The following is a 6679-nucleotide window of genomic DNA, read 5'->3' on the forward strand; positions in this document are numbered from 1 at the left end:
AACAGCTTCAAAGAAAGAATAGGCTGCAGTGGCATGGCACTTGTCTTGGTGGGTTTTCCCATTCTCTGACAAGCATCACATCTTTTACAGTAATCATAGGCATCCTTATGAATGGTAGGCCACCAGTAACCTGCTAGCAGAGCCTTCCTGGCTGTGGCTTCTCCTGCAAAATGACCTCCACATGGCTCGTCATGGCAAGCCTTCAGAACAATCCCAATCTCATCCCCTGCAACACATCTTCAGAGCACTTCATCTTTGCCTTTCTTGTACAGTGCACCACCTAGCAGGGTGTAGGGGGCTGATTCTAGCATAAGCTTCTTCCTTTCCCGACTAGAAATGCCAAGAGGGTACTGTTGGGTTGCCAGCAGATTGGCAATGTTTGCATACCAGGGGGTTACAGTTTCTACCAGGAAGAGGGAATCATCAAGAAGGTCTGGATCATCTTGCTCCTCGTCTGCAGTTTGTGGGATACGCGACAGATGAGCAGCCAGAACATGGGAACGACCAGGTTTGGTAATTACCTCAAAGTCGAACTCCTGGAATAGAAGGAGCCATCTCATCATTCGTCCTTTCACATCCGCTTTATTCATCAGGAAGGATAGGGCCTCGTGATCCACATAAAATTTAAAGTGGGTAGACAGGAGGTAGTGGCGAAACTTCTCTAGGGCAAACACCATTGCCAAGCACTCCAGCTCTGTCACTGTATAGTTCCGTTCCCTATCAGTAACTTTTCGGCTTGCATAATAGATTGGTTGATCCAGCTTCGAGGAACCCTTTTGGCAGAGAACTGCGCCTAAGCCTTCAATGGATGCATCAGTGTGTACATGGAACTCTTTCATCCAATCAGGAGGTTGCAGAATGGGTGCCTCAATCAGACACTGCTTCAGAGTATGGAAGCCTTTGTCACATTCTTCTATCCAAGTAAACTCTGCATCTTTCCTCAGAAGCTTTTGCAAGAAGGTTGCCTTTGTTGCAAAATGAGCTATGAACCTTCTGTAGTAACCCACATGGCCTAAGAATCCCCTCAACTGTTTGAGGTTGGTGGGTGCTGTCAGAGCTGCGATCTTTTTTATCTTTGCAGGGTCTGTTGATATCCCTTGTGCAGAGACAATGTGGCCCAACAGGACTCCAGAAGAGACCCCAAAGATGCATTTGTCGGGGTTGAGGGAAATCCCATACTCCCGGCATCAGCCAAAGCATTGTTCCAGGTGTCCCCAGTGTTCACAGATCAAACTATAGACACAGAAGTCATCCAAATATACCTCAATAAAGTCATGCAGATGATTTTGAAATGCGGCCATCATGACTCGCTGGAAAGTAGCAGGGGCATTGCAGAGCCCAAACGGCATCACTCGGTAAGCGTAGGTCCCCCATTCTGTCCAAGTCAATATGATGTTGACATATTGTGGGATCAATCCCCTTTAGGTCTTTGTAGGACCATGCAAACACATCCAAATTCTCTTTCAACAAGTTGTACAAGGTTGACAACTCCTCTTCTGGGAGGCTGCTACCCACCTTCAAGTGGCGTTCAGTGCCATCTGCATCCACAAAAGTTAACTGCCTTTCACCTTCTACTTCACGGATGAAGGTCCCCCGGACTGCTTCTGGGTACAGATCCAACTCCTTGAAGGGAGTGATGTCCTCTTCTGATGTCCCACTAGACCCAACTTCTTCTTTTGGTGGAGACTTAGGTTGCCTCTGGAGATGTCGAAATGGGACTAGGGCCGTTTCGGGTTTGGTTTCAAAATCAATTACCTCTTGGCTTGAAGACTCATCTTCTGATGACACGTCCAAGAACGTCACATAACAGGGACCCTCTGATGCCTGTTGGGTTTCTGGGACTAGTGCTTGTTGGCACGATGCATCATCATCATCTTTCTTTGGCAAGGATGGGTTAGGATGGCATGAGCCACTACTGAAAGATGGCTTGTTCTTCTTAATCCATTTCTTATAAATATTTTGCATATGAGAAGATCCATTTACCAGACCAAATGGTACCATCGCCATTCTGTCCCTCAGCATGAGCTCCCCTGCTTCTGATGATTCTGGAACTTCTTCTTCATATGTAACCTCTTCGGGTGGGATAGGCTCTTCCATCTCGCTTTCATAACCCTCTTCTTCCATATCATCTCCTTCCTCTCCTGTCTTTGTCTCTGTCTCTGTCTTTGTAGGAGCTCTGTAAGAAAAGAACAGGTTCTCTGTTTCATCTTCTGCCTCTGTCTCTGGCTCTGCTATGGCCATGTAACAGGGAGAGCAGTACATCCATGCTTCTATCTCACTGTCAGAAGTGATTTCGGAAATCGTTCTTGGTTCAGGCAGGAAGTATTCACCCATTGATAATGGCTTTGCATCTTTTGGAAGTCGGCTTACAATATCCACTGTTAAGGAACGTGCCACTGTTTTCTTGGGAAGGATCTATTTGACAGCATCTTCGTCTGCTGATGTTCCATCTGTAGCCTCATTAGGTGAGTCAGAAGATAATTCCAAGGAGGTGGATCCATGTCCTTTTTGAGCACCATATAGCTTTAGCACCACTTTATTGGGTCCTCTACCCAAGGTCAAAGTTCCTTTGAACCAATCCGTCCTTGCTCTGGCTTCAAAAAGCCATGGTCTGCTCAGTAACAGAGGGTAGGATGTACCATAAGAGTTTGGCTTCACCACCAGATAGGTTAGCCAATAATCTTTTCCAGCCACTGTAGTCTTCACATATGGGAGAATGCTCAAAGGCTTGATTCTGCTCTGATCCGCCAGTCTGATGAGCCATTGGGTGGGTTGCACACCTTGTAGGCCTAGATCCTTCATTGTCACATCCGTCATAATGTTTATTGATGAGCCTCCATCAATCAGTGCATTTGCAATGAAGCAGCCTTCTATCCACGCGCCAATCTCGGGGGTACCCGGATCTAGGAAGGCGTTAGCCACGTCCACTTCTTTGACAGACTCTGGAGCTTTGTTGAACTTTGTTGCTGTTGAGGGAGCAATCCTTAATCCATGTCTTCTTGTTAGTATACTTTTGAACCTTTTTTGGCAATTGGGAGACAACATTAATAATTGTCGGAATGTGAGGTTTGGTTTAAAGGTATCTAGATCTCTAACCAGATCGTATTCCTTAATAGGATCCACTGGCTTCTCTAACCGGTTAGGGAATGGGGCAACACCCATTTTCATTTTCCCTCTTTCTTCCAACAGGGGAATCATGGGAACTTCTTCTACCACTTGTGGCACCTCCTTCTCGTCTATCTCCTGGACCTCTGGTCCTGTCTCTGTAACTCTCTGTGGCACTGTAGTGCTCTGTACGGCACTGTCAGGCTCTGTTCTGTTCTGTTCTTTTGGTGGAAGATTGAACTTCACTGTTCTGGCAGGAGGATTATTTTCTTTCTGGATAGGTGGTTCCTTCTTCTTTGCACGTGTGATGGCAGCAACTTCCAATTCCACTAAATTGGAGGTAGGCTCTTGGGCCTTGGCCGGACTATCAGTAGCATTGTTTTTCACTGGGGCTGGGCTTGGACAGTAGTCTTTTGCAATGTGGCCTTCTCCTTTGCATCGACTGCATAAGGGCTTGTAATCCACTGACCTTCTGGGATTTGGACAATTTGGTGAGATGTGTCCCTTTTCTCCGCATCTGTAACACTCCACTTCTGATCTCTGACCACCGCCAGACTGTCTTCCTCTGTAACTTTGGGATGGAAACCTTCTTGGACCGAAATTAGGACCAAACTCTCTAGGCTTGGGTCCAATATCCTGTGTTGTCATTTTGGATTCCAACAAGTTGAATCTTGCATCTTCTTCCTTCCTTCTTCTATCATGCATCTCTTTCAGAGAGAAAATGTCCTCTGTATGGTTCTTCCGCAAACAGTAGGAACAGAAGGCTCCAGGGATGGTTGGTTTGCGTGTACATTCGGTGGCTAAATGGCCTGCTTGATGACACTTACCACACCAAGTATTTGACCGCATCACATCTCTTCCTACTCTCCTGCAACGTTGGATATGCTAGCAGTATTCACTTTCAGCGTCTGTAGCTGCTCTGTAATCACATCCATCAACTCCTTTTTGATTTTTGCAACTGAGTTGGATAAGTAGTCCTTCAAGCTTTCGCCCCCTGAGGTACTGGCAGGAGGGTTTTGAGGAGTCTCTGTAATCACTGCATAAACAGGTTGGGCTGGTACAGAGGAATCTCTGTTCTGGTTCTGATTCAGAGCTCCTGTTTGAATTGTTGGCTGTTGACTCCAGTTGGTAGGATTCCACTGTTGCTGCTGATTTGGCATTGAGAAAATTGGTTGGGACCATTGTTGTTGTGGTTGAACCATCATTTGAGGCATGGATTGTGGCCACTGTGGATTTGGTGCACTGTACTGTGATACTAGGGGCATCTGTTGGTAAGGGTAGGGGACAGTCCCTGGGACTGCATTTGGTGGATACATCATTCCTAGCATCAGAGGAGGTGGGACTCCTCTTCCTGGATTCATCGCCAATCTAGCTTCCACTTCATCGTACAGTCTTGCACCTTCTGTTGCAGCTTGCAGTGTGGCTGGTCTTTGCAGCTCCACAAACTTATGGACTTCCGGTTGTAATCCTCTAAGAAACACCCCCCTCTGAATGCCATCATCTAGATTATGGTTAGTCCATCTCTTCAGGATGGATTCCATTCGTGAGACATAAGCTTCTACTCTTTCTCCAGAAGACTGACTTAGGTTCATAAATTCCTCTCGCATCCGCTCTTCAAAACCTTCACGCCTGAATTTAATGAGGAAGGCCAACTTCAGGTCGTTCCATGTGCCAAAAGTTCCTGCTGCTTGTCTCTAATACCACTGAAACACCGCGCCCTTGAAAGTGGCGGGGAATATTGCTAACCAATGCTTAGGGGTTCTGGCATTGTTAGCCACACATGCTACCATAAACTCTGCTAAATGAAGATCGGGGTCTTCATTGTACTCTCCCTTAAAAACTGGCAATGGAACTACATTCGCTGGCCTATCATCAATATTTCCAGGATGAATCTGGCTTGGAAGTGGACCTCCAGCAGGAGGAGGAAGGGCTTGATGTGCCATTGGGACTTCTGTAAAGAGTTCCACAAGGGCGTCAAAGGTAGCTTCTGCTGCGAGCTCATTCTCAGCCCTGATTTTTGCTTTCTCTCTTCTCACGTACCTCTGGACTCGTTCTAATGCTTGCCTCTTTATTGCGTCATTCATCAGGGGGTTGGCTCCACTATGTTGTTACTGCTCCACAGAGGGTTAACAGAAGGCTTCAGTCTCTGGAGGACTCTCTTGCCAACATTTCTTCTACTTCTTCCTTTTCAATGTCTCTGAATTCTGCTTTCATGCCATTGCACAGAGGAAGGTATTCGGTTCTGAAGGTGTCAAAATGCATACGTCTAAGCATTGTGGTGGTGCCATCATCATAGTAATGCCAGCTTCTGATGGTTTCAACAGTGTAGGTTGTGAAAAACACTCTGTCTACCAACTTCCAGTGGGTTGCCAATTGAACAAACAGAAGGTTATCAGTGCACCAAGCATCCCATGTATCTTGCTGTTGAGCATCCACGAACAAATTCCAACTCTTTTCCTTCTTGTCTTTGTGAACCTCTACAGACCAAGACTCCTGAAGCTTCTTCACAATCTCCCACTTGATGTTATCTGGAAACTTCTCAATGAATGCCAAATCTTCTATGGATGGTCATTCTCTCTGTTTCTGCTCTTCAGTTTGTTCCCAAACAGTTTGCCACCAAGATGCAAGTTTCTACTGCTTCAACAGGAAGAGGAAACTGTCCACCACATAGAGCATGCATCATGATGGTGATGTGTTTCCGCCATTGTGGGATGAACTTCTTGTGGAAAGTGGCTTTGATTATGAGAAATTCTAACTCTTCAGTGGAAGAAGGAACTTTACAAACATCCATTGAATTCTTCTCTTCTTGGCAATGCCATTTCCTTCATTTTCAGCCTCTTCTGGTGCTTGTTGATGGCAAGTTTCCCCGGTTGCGCACCAAAAACATGGAGCCCCAAGAGGAACACCAAGGAAAAGGGAATTCTCTTGTAAGAAAATCTATCTTGTAACATCAACAAGCTTGTTTATCATGTTTCGTATGATCACAATGAAGAAAAGAACACCGTGCACAACAAATCTTCATGCAACATCATGCAGATCTCCCACAAATTTGATAGAATCAACCATATTCTTCAATATCTTCACAAAATCCATCCATATAACAAAGAAAGCAAAGGAATACACCATCTTTGAATGGAAGTACATCACATAGTATTCATCTTCAATATCTTCATAGTCTTCTCTCTCAATCTCTCATATACAATCACTCTGTTTAAGTAGATTTGGCTATCTCTGACTCTCTCTCTCTCTCTCTCCATCAATAATACATCATATCCTCACTACAATCTCTCAAAAATCACTCTCAATAATCCTTCTTAGGTTGTGGATACCCCTCCCAAGAGGTATATCTGATATGAAGGGTCACCAGAGCCACTACAGTGTCCTTTCATAGCTCACTACTGTCACTTCACTCCAGTCTTCACTTCAGTCTTCAGCAGCTACTTCTTTCACTTCTTTCAGCTCTTTTACACTTGTATTCACCTCTTTCTAAGGCTATAAAACTTTCCCAAGCTACACTCTCATCCATCAGAACACATACAGAAGCATACAGAACAGTCACAGAACAGTACCAGAA

The sequence above is a fragment of the Lygodium microphyllum genome, chromosome 12 (genome assembly GCF_053477565.2).
Source record: "Lygodium microphyllum isolate KBCC chromosome 12, Lygodium_microphyllum_v1.1.10, whole genome shotgun sequence".
Taxonomy (NCBI): Eukaryota; Viridiplantae; Streptophyta; class Polypodiopsida; order Schizaeales; family Lygodiaceae; genus Lygodium; species Lygodium microphyllum.